We start from the raw sequence: 15,606 nt of genomic DNA on the forward strand, positions 1-15,606 counted from the left end.
ACAATTATTCTTTATAGTAGAGAAACCTGAAAAAACTACCTCAGCCAAATGATCGAGCGAGGTTAACAAGAGTAACCAGTCATGTTGATAATATGTATCCTTGATATGATGTGATGAGAATGGCATTTCATCTCTGTGGTTTTCTTTTTTCTTTTTTTAAGAGGTTTTTGCCATAGGGCACATGTGCTTGCCAGAGAGAGAGAGAGAGAAAATGAGAAATCACCCCCCAGGGGAGATGATCATGCTGCAGTCCCTTCTGCATTCTCCTCATGGGATTTTGGGCATGCACACACACAAGTCTTGCATGATTTTCAAGCTACCAGGTCCAGGTTTCAAACTACAATCAGTCATGTGGCATTCCAGTGATGTACCACAACACCATCTGCTAGCCCCTCACCTCTGTGGTTTTCATCCCCAAAACATATAACCCCAATCTTACCATGTGAAAATGATCAGAAAAATCCCAATGGAGGGACAACCTACAAAATACTTGACCATACACTTTGAAACTGACAAAAATTATCAGAAGCAAGGAAAGTTTCTAAATTATTAGAGTCAAGAGGATCCTAAAGAAACATGAAGACTTAAATCTAATGTGGTATCCTGCATGAGATTCTGGAACAGGACAGAGATTAGCAGGTAAAAATTAAGGTCATATAAATTTAACATAGGCTTTAGTCCATGGGTTATCCATATTGCTTCATTAACTGTTACAAATGTGCCCTACTGATGCAAGATGTTAATAATAGATAAACTGCAGGTAGGTTTTATGGAACTATGTACAATTTTCCCGTAAACCAAAACTGTTGCAAAAGTTAAGTTTTATTAAAAAACCCATGACTACTTCTCAAAAAATAATTAAAATAACAAATCAATCAATGAGTCAGTCAATCAGTAAGTACAGTGGGTGATACAAATGACACTGTCTAAACACCTAATCAGGCTCATACAAGCTGAAATTTCAAACTAGAGCCAGGTGTTCATGTAGTTCAGTGAACAGCCATTACAAGATCTATAACTCAGTAATGAGCCTATCTGAAAGGGACTATAGAATGAATAAAAATCTATAGCTGATCAGCAGAAAATGTATACACATCCAGCTTCACTATATCCTTGAGCAGTCTTTTAATTTATGGAGCAGTCAGGAAAATACTCCCTTTTTTTATGTTTTAAGATTGTGCTATCTCTGAGAAGAAGTGTTTTTAGTGGAGAGTTAAAAGGAATGCATGGGCACTGCAACTCACCTCAGTGGAAAAGCATTAAAGGAGTTGAGTCTCAGGAAGCCAAAGATTACCCTACACTGATGTGTGAAAGCTGCTAGAGTAAACTTATTTACTTTTTTTTTTAAGAGAGATTTTTGCTATCAGGTGCATGTACTCGCCAGAGAGACAAAGATAGAAAGATAAAAAGTGAGAAATCACCCCCTAGGAGGGATGGGCATGTCCCAATCTCTTCTCCTCCATTCTTCTCTTGAGACTTTGGGCACATGCATGCACGTGGCTGGCATGAGTTTTAAGCCACCGGATTTGGGACTTGCACCACGGTCGACTATGTGGGCATCCAGTGATGTAACCACTACGCTATCTGTTGGTCCCTAGAGTTAATTTAAAGCAGATGACTCTTAGTGGCAAAATACAGTGAGAAGGGAGATCAATGAATCCAAGGGTAAGACCATCTTCTCTGAGGGGACAGAATTTACTAACAGAAATATGTTAGTAAATTTCTGTTAGCATTTTCTTTGTATGCAGAGTTGAGAGTAAGATCTTCTCAAAGAGAAGATCTGCGAGGTAAGAATGGGAACTGGGAGGCACTCATGCCTCCTCTGTGCTCCAGGAAGGGTTAGAGTTAAGTGCTCTTCTTGTCAAGTATAGGTTATATAATATTTGGTATTCCCATTAAAATTATTTCCCTTGGGGCCAGTAGGTAGCATGGTGATTAAGGCACTGGATTCTCACACGGCCAGCATCCCAATACTAGTCCTAGACCCAGTAGATTGAAAAACCACAAAAAGTAAATAAATGAATACATTTTAAAACATGTATTTCCCATACCTGTTGTAATTTCCTTATCTTTTCTTAGAGCAAGTTTCTAAACCTGGGGTCCATGGACCCCCTCAAGTTACATGAATATAATTTAGAGAGTCTATGAACTTGAATGGGAAAAAATTGCATCCTTATGTTCACTAATCTCTAACTGAAATTTAATATTTCCTTCAAGTAGGAATATAAGCAATAGCCACAACAGTTCTAGAAGCACCCTGTGACTTTATTACCAATAAAAATCATGGATTCAGTCACACAGGCATGCATGCCCAAAAATCCAGAGACGAGAACAGAGGAAAAGGGATTGTGGTGTGGCCAATCACCTCTCAATCACCCCTGGGGGATTTCTCATTCTCTCTCTCTCTCTCTCTCTCTCTCTCCCCCTTCCCACCCCCCAAGCAAGCACACACACATCCTATACCAAAAGAAGAAGGAAGAAAGGAAGGAAGGAAGGAAGGAAAGAAGGAAGGAAAAGAAAGAAAGAAAGAAAGAGAAAGAAGAAAGAAAGAAAGAAAGAGAAAGAAGAAAGAAAGAAAGAAAGAGAAAGAAGAAAGAAAGAAAGAAAGAGAAAGAAGAAAGAAAGAAAGAAAGAGAAAGAAGAAAGAAAGAAAGAAAGAGAAAGAAGAAAGAAAGAAAGAAAGAAAGAAGAGAGAGAAGAAGGAAGGAAGGAATCATAAATATGTTTCATATCACATTACAGTTATGGCCGATATCATGAAATACCCTTTATGTTCATTACTACTTTAAAATTTGGGTAGTCACTGGATCCTCCACTAAGTCTTACTGTTTATTAAGTCAATGAAGAAGTACATCTATTACTATGCCCCTAATTTGTTTTTTCTAATATTCTAGTAACTGAATTTCAATAGTTTGTTTCTTTTATAATCCAATATGTTTGATATTATGTATGTAAGCCAGTATTCTGTTAAGGAAGCCATATGCATCATCAAAGTGTCCACAGAACAAAAATATTTTGAAAGTTATAAACCCTTGAATCAGGTTTAAAACTTGGTACCACTTTATAGCTATGCTGTGATACCATTGTTAAAGAAAGCAAAGAGTTAAGTTTAAAACTACAAAGAGAAAGAGGTCATGTCAATAACCTTCCTACTAACTACCTTTGTACTATGTCCCAATGCACCCACACACCATGAAAATAAGAAGGAATATAGCCAACAAGTGCTGTACTGAGACCAGCAGTAAAATGACAGGTGGACTGTGAACAACGGAGAACAGTTGGCAGTCAGGAGCAAATAGGCTACAGAAAACTACTCCTTTCTGAATACACTAGAGGACTTGACCCTTAAAAATCCTAAGAAAAACTGAATACTGTGCTCTGCCATTCTAGTAGATTATAATATAACTGGTAACACAAAGGGAAAAGATACATTACTTGATGAAGAACATCAACTCTGAGAGCCATTAGTTCAGAGTGAAGGCTAGAGGATGCTTTGACGGAGGTCATCCTTTGTCAGCACAGCATCTCTGTTAGTGGTGGTTTCATTTTTTAAAAATATTACATAATATAATATTATATATTATGATTGGGTATATAATGTTACATTACATATTATATAGCATTATATGATATATAGCATTATATTACATATTATTTATTATAATTGGTGTTGGACAGTGGCACAGTGATAAATTAAAAGCTTTGAGAGGCTGACCCACATGGAAAAGTTTGAGGTTTGCATCCAGAGACCTCTCTGAATGCTCCTGGCACATGTGTGCCCATGATACTGGGCTGGCTGGAACTGGGGGTGGATCACGGTGTCAAGACCTTGTCAGAGGTGCTGTCTCTCTATCTTTGTCTCTCTTTCATGAAATATATTAATAAACTTTAAAATTATTATATAACACCTGATATATAAAAAGCTCTATATCACATTAAATAAGTTATATAAAATATAATATAAACCAAATATTTTATACAAAATAAAAATAAATGAGCCTTTATGAATCTATCACCCAATTAAAGACCTACCCGTGCCAGTACATCTATTATATATTCCTACCTTATCCCATCCCCATCTCCCCAGCACTAGCTTAAATTTTGGGTTTACCTTGTTATAGTTTTTCATGTATGTATAATTCCTAATACTGTATTGTTCAATATTGTTTATTTTTATAAAAATGATAATTGTGTAAAATGTTTAGTAATTTAGTTTTTCGCTCAATATTTTGTTTCTAATATGCATCTGTGTTCTTACATATGCAATATTAATTAATTTTATTGCATTGAAATAATATCAAATTTATATATCTAGTTTTCTATCAATGAGAAATTACATTATTCCATAATGTTCGCATTATGAACCATATTGCTATGGACATTGCTAAAGGCAATTTCTGATTCACATGCAAGGAAATTTCTCTAGGGTTTAGACCTACAAATAAAGTTCCTGGGTTTTGGAACATGTAGATGTTCAAATTGACAAGACAGTACCAGTTTCCTTTACCAAAATTATCCCAATCTGCACTCACATCAACAAGGTAAATGAGTTTCCATTGATCCACATCCATACCAGTACTTGGTATTTTTAAAATTTCAAATGTATTGTCCCCTTTGTACATTAGAGAGAGGAGTAGTTTGTTTGGAGAAGTGATTCCAGGGACTAGAACTAAGAAGAGAAAAAGGAAGAGAGAAAACCAATATGAGTGCATGTGTCTATCTCACACAGAAATTATATTTATAATTGCTATTAGTTTATATACACATATGTGTATATATGTGCATACACATGTGTTATGTTTCTATTTTCTCAAGTCAAAGCATTTTATGTTGTCCTTAATTGCTACAATGTTTTGTGTTATATCTCTATATGCAGCAACTAAAATACTTCATATATATATATATATATATACACACACACACATATATATAACATATATATAAAATATATATATATATAGAGAGAGAGAGACAGAGAGAAAAGGAGAGGAGAAAGCACCTCTTGCAGGGGATAGTCATGTTGCAATCCCTTCTCCTCCATTTCTCCCATATTTCAGGATTTTGGGCAAACAGGCACATAGCCCCATATGCTTTTCACGCAGGTACACATGCCTGACATGCTTCTCAAGCCATTGTGCTCAGGATTCAAAGCATGCAGCCAGCCATGTGGCATCCAGCTGCCTTAACCACCAGGCCACAGAGCCAGTCCTATTTTATATTTTTAAGCTTCTTTCTTTCTTTCTTTCTTTCTTTCTTTCTTTCTTTCTTTCATGAGATAGAGAGACAGCACCCCCTAACAAGATCCCCATGCTATGATCCATCCCCAGCCAGCCTAAATTATAGGCACACACACATCTAACATTTTGAGGGCGGTCCTGGGACATGAACCCAGGACCTTTCCCATGTGGGTACAGCTGTGTTACCACTTCACTACTACCTGATTCTAATACTCCCATTTTAACCTTAAAAACTTATTAAAATTGTAACCTAATAAATATTCTCTTAATCATTAGTTTTCTAAATTGTATCAGATTTATAGGGTTTCTATTCCAATCAGATGTACTGATGCCATAAGTGTTTTGAGTTTATCTTCAAGGCTTTCACACATTCTTGGTGAGTTTTTGTAGGGTCGGCTGGTTTCTTTGCAGACAGAGACTTGTCATGCTGCAATCCTCCGGTCTCAGCCTCCCTGAGTTGTTGAGATTACAGATGCATCCCACTGCACCTGGCCTCGTAGGTTGGACAGGAATTGAATCCTGTGGGGCACAGCATCTTAGCAGTACATGCCAACACAGTTAAGTTTCTTGGTGAGTCTTAGTAGCAATTGGTAGTGTACCTCTCAGCATCATCCAGAAGACAAAGTTACCTGTCATGTTTCTAGCCTGAGCATCTGACCCACCAAATAAGATAAGCTCCGTTATTGCAGAGATAGATACAATAAGCTGTCAGAGATAAATGCCATTAAACATTTAAGTTGTATAACAAATTCTGTTTCTCTTGATCTCATACTTAACAATCAACCTTATGATGCCACATGTTCATTGCCTTCAGGGAGAGAATAACCTGGACAGGGTGTCTGGCCTGACTGACAGTTATATTTCTCACTGTAAATTACTAAGCCACCACTCTGGCTTTAAACACTTATGAGTATTGCAGGTGTGAGTCAGCACCCAGCACTCTAAAGCCTAACAAATGCAGGGACACTGATAAGATCAGTTATCTGAGGTTTGGCTCAATGCCAGGCCCTGATGTTGATGATTCACTAAAAAAAAGAGTTAATATCAGCTAGCATTTATTATGCATTTTGTGCATATCAGGCACTGTGCAATTTTATTTACATTATCTCATTAAGTCCTCATAATAACGTCATAAGGTATAATTGTTATTTCTCTTTCACAAATAAGAAGACTCACATGTAAGTTACAAACTTGCCCCAAATTATATGGTTACTGTGGCAGAAACTTCTAGTTGCCATCTAATAGCCATTCAAATGCCCAGTATGTCTGGTAATGAGGTGTGAACCCATGACTGAGTTCTGCCATTGAAAAATTATTATGTTGTGTGGTACTTCTATGTAGCCTGCATAAAGGGAGTTAACTTGGTTGGAAGGAGGACCCTTTTATCACCCTTGCTTCCTCCTGCTACTAGCCTGGAATGTGGGCATGCTAACTGGAGCTATGTTCAACCATGGAATAAGCTACTAGATGTAAGCTAGCGTTCAAGATATTGGAACAGATAGGCTGATGAAGAAATTTGGGTCTGGAAAGGCACCATGAAACTATTGTGACAACTGTGCCAACTATGCCAACCATATTCCAGAGATCTTTGCTGCCTGAATTAATTGGCATTCTGTAGCAGAGCAGAAAGGTAGGGATAGCTATTCAGTAGGAAGTAGACAGTGTTTACACACTATGTGCCAACTTTGTGTTCTAAACCCTAGAGAAATTTTCCTGCATGTGAATCAAGAATTGTCTAAAGTAACATCCATAGCAACATGGTTAATAATACAGAAACACTGGAATAACCTAATTTCTCATCGATAGGAAACTAGATACACAAATTTGATATTTATTATTTCAATAATACAAAAATTAATTAATACTGCCATATGCAAGAACACAGATGCACAGAAACTGGCATTTGTAATGTTCTTGGTTTTGAATTGGGCAATGGATTCATAAAGGCTCATTTTTTATTATCTTTATAACTTTTTAAAATGTAATCTAGATTCTTTTGTGTATATCCAATATTATATAATGAGTGGCTAACAACACTTACAGAATGTGAATTTCACTGATTTATCCTTGAAAGAGCAAACAACATGTTTTTAGACCTCCTACTATTTTGGGGAGAAAATACTGTTTGATATGGCTCACTGTTGGTCTCATGTAAAAACAATAATGTGAATAAATTAGAAATCTTTAAAACTGATATGTTTTGAGAAATTTTACAATGTCCTTTGATCTTATACAATCTCTAGAATAGTTCATCCTTTAACTATGGGAAGCACACAACCAGTCTCATTAAACCATCTTTGAACTGTTAGAAGAGCAAGCTGCAAATTAGCTCTGTGATTGGAGAATAAATGTGAACAGAGGCAAATGAGCTGATGTGTAGCCTCTGTATTCAACTACCTCAATTTGTGTATGAGATTTTAAAAATACCAATACATTTTTCCTATTTCCTTATCCTTCACTCTATTAGCAGAAAAAGTTATCAAGCTTGGCAAAAGGTAAAAAAGAAAGAAAGAAAAGAAAAGAAAGAAGAAAAATAGTACTAGTAGTTAGAATAGCAAAAACCACAGATAAACTTCACCTACAATGATGTAGGTGTAATGCAATGACCTTGACTCATCCAACAAGAAGTCTCAAAATGTCAGAGATAACTGTGGTTTGCAAAGTATCATCCATAGCTCGGTCGCATCAGCATCACCTGGGAACTTGTTAGAAATGCAAATTCTTGAGATTTGAGCCTGGTCTGGGCAGGCCACTTTGGGTGAGTCCGCACTCAGGGCCTAGGAGCAACTTTGGAACTTTTGCCACCACTATTCTGGCAGCCTAGGATCATCCTGCCAGCCTGAAGGCTTGAGCCTGGTTTGGGCAGGACTCCTTGGGTGAGTCCACACTCAGGACCTGAGAGCAATGTCGGGACTTTTGTTACACCAACCTGCATGCTCCCCTTATCTTCTTCAGTAAGTTATATCTCCTTAACTTGGTTCCACCTCATCAAGAGCTGAATATTTGGCAGAGGAGTCAAGCGACCGAAGTTACCCATAATTTCTCTAACCTGGAAGACAGAGCCCTCCAATAGGAACACACCTGGGAACCAAGGGTAAAATTGCCTCTACCGATACTACAGAATCTACTCCAATAAATAGGAAAAAGTGAATGCTGTATCAGATGACTAGGAACCAGCACAGATCTTGAAAAAACATGAGAAAACAAGGTGGTAACTCTCTCCTAGGTGAGTGTAGTAGTCCCTTACCAGCAGTGAATAGCACAGAGAAACACACAGAAATGTCAAAAAAAAAAAAAAAAGAGAGAGAGAATTCCAAATATTCATAGTGACAAGACTCAAGGAGATGAAAGAGAAAACAGACAATCAGTTCCAGGAAATGAAAAAAATCATTTCAGGACAGGAAAAAGAAATTTCATAAAGAAATAGAGACCCTAAGATAGAATAAAACAGAACTTCTGGAAATGAAGACTATAATACAAGAAATTAGTATCTCCATAGAAAGCATTAACAGCAGATTGGACAATGCAGAAGAAAGAATTTCTGATGTTGAAGACAAAGGCTCCAACATAGACCAAATCATCAAAAAGAATGAAAAAACAACCAAAAAAAATGAGGACAACATCCAGGAAATTCTAGACACCATGAAACACCCAGACAAAAATCGGAGAACAAAAAACAAATAAGAAAATGACTAACAACATGACAGGGATAAATCTGTAAATATCAATAATAACACTGAGTGTTAATGGATTAAATTCTCCCATTAAAAGACACAAACTGACTGAAAGGATACAAAAACAGAAGCCATCTATATGCTGCTTACAAGAAACACACCTCGCCAACAAGGACATACAAAGATTGAAAGTGAAGGGCTGGAAAAAAGATATTCCATGCAAATGGAAACCTACAAAAGGCTGAAGTAGTGATACTGGTAACAGGCAAAAAAGACTTTAAGAAGAAAGATGTAAGAAGAGGCAAAGAAGGACATAATATAATACTAAAAGGACTTGTTCACCAAGAAGATATAACACTTATAAAGATCTATGCACCCAACACTGGAGCACCTAAATACATCAAAAAGAGACTCTTAAATCTCAAGGAAGAGATACAATGCAACACAATAATCAATGAGGATTTCAACATCCCACTGACTCCTCTAGACAGATCATCTAGACAAAAAAATAAATAAACAGATACAAGATCTAAGTGATACTATACATGAAATGGACTTGACAGACATGTACAGAGTATTTCATCCAACTATCACAAAATATACATTTTTCTCACCCCTACATGGGACATTTTCAAATGATAGGGTACAAAACAATTCTTTACAAATTCAAGGGTATAGAAACCATATCTAGAATCTTTTCCAACCACAATGGAATCAAACTTGAAATCAGCTATGGAAAGAGCCCTCAAAATTCACAAACATATAGAAACTAAACAACCTACTCCTAAATGACTTTACAACTATAGAAGAAATTAAGACTGATACCAAAAGGTTCATAGAAACCAATGATAATGAACAAACACGTGTTTATAACCAATGGGACACAGCAAAAGCAGTCATAAGAGGGAAGTTCATAGCAATCAGTGCCCACAAGAAAAAAGCAGAAAGGTGCCAAATAAACAACCTAACGACACAACTCGGGAAAATGGAAAAACAACAACAACAAAACAAACAAACAAAAATTCCAGGAGAAAAGAAATAATAAAAATTCAAGCAGAAATAAATGAAATAGAGAATAAAAGAACTATACAGAAAATAAATGAAACCAAAAGCTGATTCTTTGGGAAGATAAACAAAATTGACACACCATTAGCCAACTTAGTCAAGAACAGAGAAAGAAACCAGATAAATCAAATCAACAAGGAAACAGGCGTTATTACAACAGACATAACAGAAATACAAAATATCAGAGGATACTGTGAAAGACTGTATTCCAACAAACAAGAAAACCTAGATGAGATGGACAGATTTCTGGACACATATAACTTACCAAGATTGAACCAAAAAGTAATAGGAAGTCTGAATGGACCCATAATAAGTGATGAGATTGAATCAGTAATAAACAGTCTCTCAACAAGGAAGAACCCAGATCCTGATGGCTTACTTCTGAATTCTGCAAAACTTTTAAAGAAGAACTAACTCCAATTCTCCTCAAACTATTTCTAAAATTTCAAAAGGAAGGAACCCTCCTGAATTCATTCTATGAAGCTCAAGTTTCAGAACTACTGACCTAGGCAGAACCACACTACTTAAAGTATGATCTGTGAATCAGCAGCATTGAGATCACTGGCAGCTTGTTAGAACTCCAGAATCTCAGGCCCCACCTAGGCTTACTGAATCAGAGTTTGAATTTTAAAAGGTCTCCAGGTATTTGTAAGCACATTCAAGTTTGAGAAGTGCCATACATTTCCAGTAGTTCTTGCTATGGGCTGAATTGTGTCTCCCTAAAATTCATATGTTGAAGTCCCAACCCCCAGGAACCTCAGAATGTTACCATATTTGGAGACAAGGTCTTCACAGAGGCAATCAAGTTAAAATGTAGCCTTTACACTAGGGCATAATTGAAAATAACTGATGTTCTTATAAGTAGATGTGATTAGGACACGGACTGTACAGAATAAAGACAATGAGAAGACAAAGCAAGAAGGTGAACATATGCAAGCCAGGAAGAGGCCTCAAAAAGAACCAATCCAACTGACACCTTGATCTCAGAGTTCTAGCTTCCAAAATTGTGAGAAAATTAATATGTGTTGTTTACATCGCCCAGTCTGTGGTATTCTGAATAGCAACCCTGGCAAATGAATACACTTTGTAAACTCAGGTGCACGTTGGAATCATGCAGGGAGTTTTAAATATATTGATATCTGGGTACAGTTCTCAAGGGCTCCAGTTTAAGTGATCTAAGGATCAGCCTATAATCTGTATTTCAAAAAGCTCAAGAAGTGATTTATTAATATGCCACAAAGTTTGAAATCCACTGATAACCTATTCCATCCTCTTAAAGTTTGAAATCCACTGATAACCTTTTACATCCTCTTAATTGGTGAGAAATATAAGACATAGGGCCCTGCAACTATTAAATTTCAATCTCTTGATACCTATTTGATCTCCACACATTAAGTCCTAAAACCTAGCTCATTCTAAAAATATTTGAGGACTCTTTACTGAAAAAGAGAGTCAAATATCAAAGCTAGCAATAATTAATAAATGCACTCTCTTCATGAATCACCTTTTAGGTGTGTGTGTGTGTGTCTGTGTGTGTGTGCATGCGCATTACCCTTGAGGCTCCTAGGAACCCTCTGACACACTGATATATATTCAATATAATGGAAACCATATTAAATTACACATATGTGTGCATATATTAATCTATTGAGTTGTTTGGGAAGTCATGATATAGAAAAATATGTCATAACTTTCTCGACAACCTGTGTGTGTGTGTGTGTGTATACATATGCATGCTAGCTGCAGTTAGCATGCTAAGAAGCTAACACACTCTACAAAAGTAATTTTCTTGGACCCTTAAAATACCATACACTGGGACCAGCAGGTGGCGTGTTGGTTAAGGCACTGGACTCTCACGTGGCCGGCTGCTGTCTGAGTCCCAGAACTGGCAGCTTGAAAATCATGCCAAGTATGTGTGTATATGTGTGTGTGTGTGTGTGTGTGTGTGCCCAAAATCTCAGGAGAATGGAGGAAAAGGGATTGTAGCATGGCCATCTCCCCTTGGGGAACTGTGATTTCTTGATTTCCCTCTCACCATCTCTCTCTCTCTCCGGTCAGCATGCATACCTTATGGCAAAAACCTAAAAAAAAAAAAAAAAAAGAAAGAAAAATACAATACACCAAATGGGGTTAAACTATATTCTAAATGTGCTTTTGCTACATTTATTAACATTTTACTTAGCCCAATCATTGATATGCAGGTTCAAATCAATCACAGGTGCAAACAGACCTATTTCCAAGACAGTCTAGCAGACTTTCTGGTTGCCTCCTATTTTAGTCCGTTTTTCTGTTGGTATTATTGAATACCACAGATGATGTAATTTATAAAGAGTAAAGGTTTCTTCAGCTCATCATCCTGAAGGTCCAAGGTTGAGGAGCTGCATCCAGTGAGGGCCTTCTTGCTGACGGGAACTCTCTGCAGAGTCCCAAGTTGGTGCCAAGCATCATGTGGTGACAAAGCCATCATGTGTCAGCTCTGGTCTCTCTCCCTCTTCTTATAAAGTCACTAGTATTCACTCTTGAGGGCCCCACCCTGATGACTTTATCTAATCCTAATTGCTTTCCAAAGGCTCCCCCTCTAAATGCTACAGTTAGATTAAGTTTTCATCCTCTTAATACCATCTCAATAGCAAACAAATTTCAACACATGAATGTATGTATGTGGATGTGAGGGGGACACATTCAAACCAGAGCAGCTCCACAAAGCCATCCTCAACCTCCCTCTCCCTAGCTGTCTCTCTACTCTGGAAGCTGAAAAGCCTGATACTTTGCCAGCTTCCCTTGCCAGTAAAGACAGCTTTATGCCCCAAATCTAGCCAAAGAAATACAAGGAAATTTTTAGGGAACTTTGGGGAAGATACTTCTTCTCATAAGAGAAAATTGCACAAGGGAACATGTTCAGTTCATTTTCTCCCACTATTTCCTGTCTTTGAACATAGGGTAAGGAGGTGATGGCAAGAGCTGTTAGAGCCATCTTGAAACCACGAGAATAAGGGCACTGAGCCAGAACCCTGACATTAATGGGCCACTGAACCAACTCCAGCCATCACCTGCTTCCTGAATTCTGTATTTGCTCAAGTGTCTTTTAGTTGTCTTTTCTGTTACTTTCCATAAAGACAAAAAAAGTTAAAATTCACAATTGTTGGGTTGTTGGAAAAATCATGATGCATTTTTACATAGAAAAACATCTCAATAGCAAACAAATTTCAACACATGAATGTATGTATGTGGATGTGAGGGGGACACATTCAAACCAGAGCAGCTCCACAAAGCCATCCTCAACCTCCCTCTCCCTAGCTGTCTCTCTACTCTGGAAGCTGAAAAGCCTGATACTTTGCCAGCTTCCCTTGCCAGTAAAGACAGCTTTATGCCCCAAATCTAGCCAAAGAAATACAAGGAAATTTTTAGGGAACTTTGGGGAAGATACTTCTTCTCATAAGAGAAAATTGCACAAGGGAACATGTTCAGTTCATTTTCTCCCACTATTTCCTGTCTTTGAACATAGGGTAAGGAGGTGATGGCAAGAGCTGTTAGAGCCATCTTGAAACCACGAGAATAAGGGCACTGAGCCAGAACCCTGACATTAATGGGCCACTGAACCAACTCCAGCCATCACCTGCTACCTGAATTCTCTATTTGCTCAAGTGTCTTTTAGTTGTCTTTTCTGTTACTTTCCATAAAGACAAAAAAAGTTAAAATTCACAATTGTTGGGTTGTTGGAAAAATCATGATGCATTTTTACATAGAAAAAATACATCATGACTTTCCTGACAGCCCAATAATATATTAACGATTTTCATATATGGAAAACTCTCATTTATTTAGAATACAGTGTAGTCTGAGGATCCACACTTTACCATCAAATTAAAAGGATTAGTATTTAAGAGGTGAAGAGAAAGCATGCCCAAGTACTGTTCAAGGAATATATTCATTCATAGTCTTCCAGCACACCTCTCCCTTTCTAGGCTCTAGGGGTATAAAGATGAATTCAGCATTAATCCTGCCTTCAAATTACTACCTTGAACAGTGAGGCTGGTATGTGAACTGAGTCGCAAGAGCTAAGATTGATGTGTGCAGAGAAGAGGGGCTATTATCAGAGAGTTGGGAAGCCTAACTCAGCTTGGAGGACTCTAGGGAGGGCATTGAAAAGGATCATCACAGATTCCGCTCTAAAAATTATCCATGTGATCTGACTTAACCTCTAAGGTGTTAGCAATTTTCTTCGGGGGAGAGGGTGTAATTTTCTATAATAGCTGATTGCAAAACCAAATGACAATTCAGGAAAGAGTCATTTATGATTGGGGACTAATCAACAGTCAGAAGGGATTCCCCACCCATCTTTCTCTCTTCCAAAGCAGGATAAAGACATGATTTGGGGTGAAGGGGGAATTCTTTCCTCCCATGTTAGCAGGAATATTTTCTAGAACAGAATAATTGTGTTGTGAATTAAGACCACCTATTAACATTGCATCAAGCCAAATAATATTGATAAGACTGTTGTTAACCAAACTCACAAATTCACCCATTCCAGAAGGCTCTCTCCTCTGCTACTTTTAAGGGAAAAAATGACAATAATTAGTACCTATTTAATAATCACAGAAACACTTTGTGCTTAATTGGAAAGAACGGAGGAAACATCCCAGCACCACCACCATCCACACTGCTTTTTGTAAAAGCAGTTAGTGAAAGCAACCCCCCCCAACACACAGCAATAGAGGAAAAACTAACATGTAGCTTTGTGTTAAGTCCTTACATGAAACCGAATAGGTCCTCATTGATTTTCTTGCAAAGGAAATAATAGGTTTTGAAGCACCTTTGAAAATAAGACCAGCAGTAGTCTCCTAACATTTTTCTGGAATACAATACATTAAAAAATAAGATATTCAATAGAGTCCTTCAATAAACTGTTTCAACATTATGGTGGCATTCACATTAATTGTGCCTCCAGAACACTTTGATTCAGTCAGTGGTGACGAGATAGCCATGCAATAACTGCAGTTATCTTACAGCTCTAACATGTCCTGAGTTGGGGAGGGTTGTTCTAAGATCTCAACTCAGGCTACAGTAAAACATCTGTCACCTTGCCGAGAAAGACGAAAGCACCCTGGCAAAGGATCCCAGCTCAGCCCTCTAACTCTTCTGTGCCCATCTCTAAGAATTGGTCAGGATGAAAGTAGGGGGAAGAGAGAGACACATGAAACAAAGAAACAATTCCTCCCCCCCCCCCATTGGCTTGTCTGAGTCTGAACATGGATTTGATATTCTTTGTTGCGTCTATAAAATCTAACTTTCCTCTCTCAATCTCCAGTTGAGAGAACCAGAGGGAGGAAAGCAAAGGCAGACAGACAGACACAAACTGGAAGACACCTCCCGCCCCTGCGCCCCAGTCAGCCCAAGCAGGAGGCACGAAAAGACGAGAAACTTACCTGGCCCTCACCTAGACTGAGAGGTGGCAGGTCCAGCCTCAAGACCGGTTCAGCCTGCAGCGGTGAGTCGCTGAAGCTGGAGCTGAAATGCAGACCCCGGGCGGGAGACGAAGTCCGGCTCCTAACCCAGGGGACCGAGTGACTCACGCGCTTGGCGCCAGCTTCTCGGCGCCGCGCGCCCCTCTCCCTCCCCGCCCCCAGCCA

General features: G+C 38.1%; 1 protein-coding gene across 1 annotated transcript in view; it reads right to left on the reverse strand.

Annotated features, from left to right (window-relative positions):
- Positions 1-15,594, reverse strand: part of SYTL5 (synaptotagmin like 5) — a 249,156-nt gene extending 233,562 nt beyond the window's left edge. The window contains exon 1 of the mRNA XM_006148891.3: positions 15,403-15,594. The gene's annotated coding sequence lies outside the window, so the exon portion shown is untranslated. The remainder of the gene's footprint in view (positions 1-15,402) is intronic.
- Positions 15,595-15,606: the final 12 nt, after the last annotated feature.

Source organism: Tupaia chinensis, unplaced genomic scaffold (genome assembly GCF_000334495.1).
Source record: "Tupaia chinensis unplaced genomic scaffold, TupChi_1.0 Scaffold000248_2, whole genome shotgun sequence".
Taxonomy (NCBI): domain Eukaryota; kingdom Metazoa; phylum Chordata; class Mammalia; order Scandentia; family Tupaiidae; genus Tupaia; species Tupaia belangeri.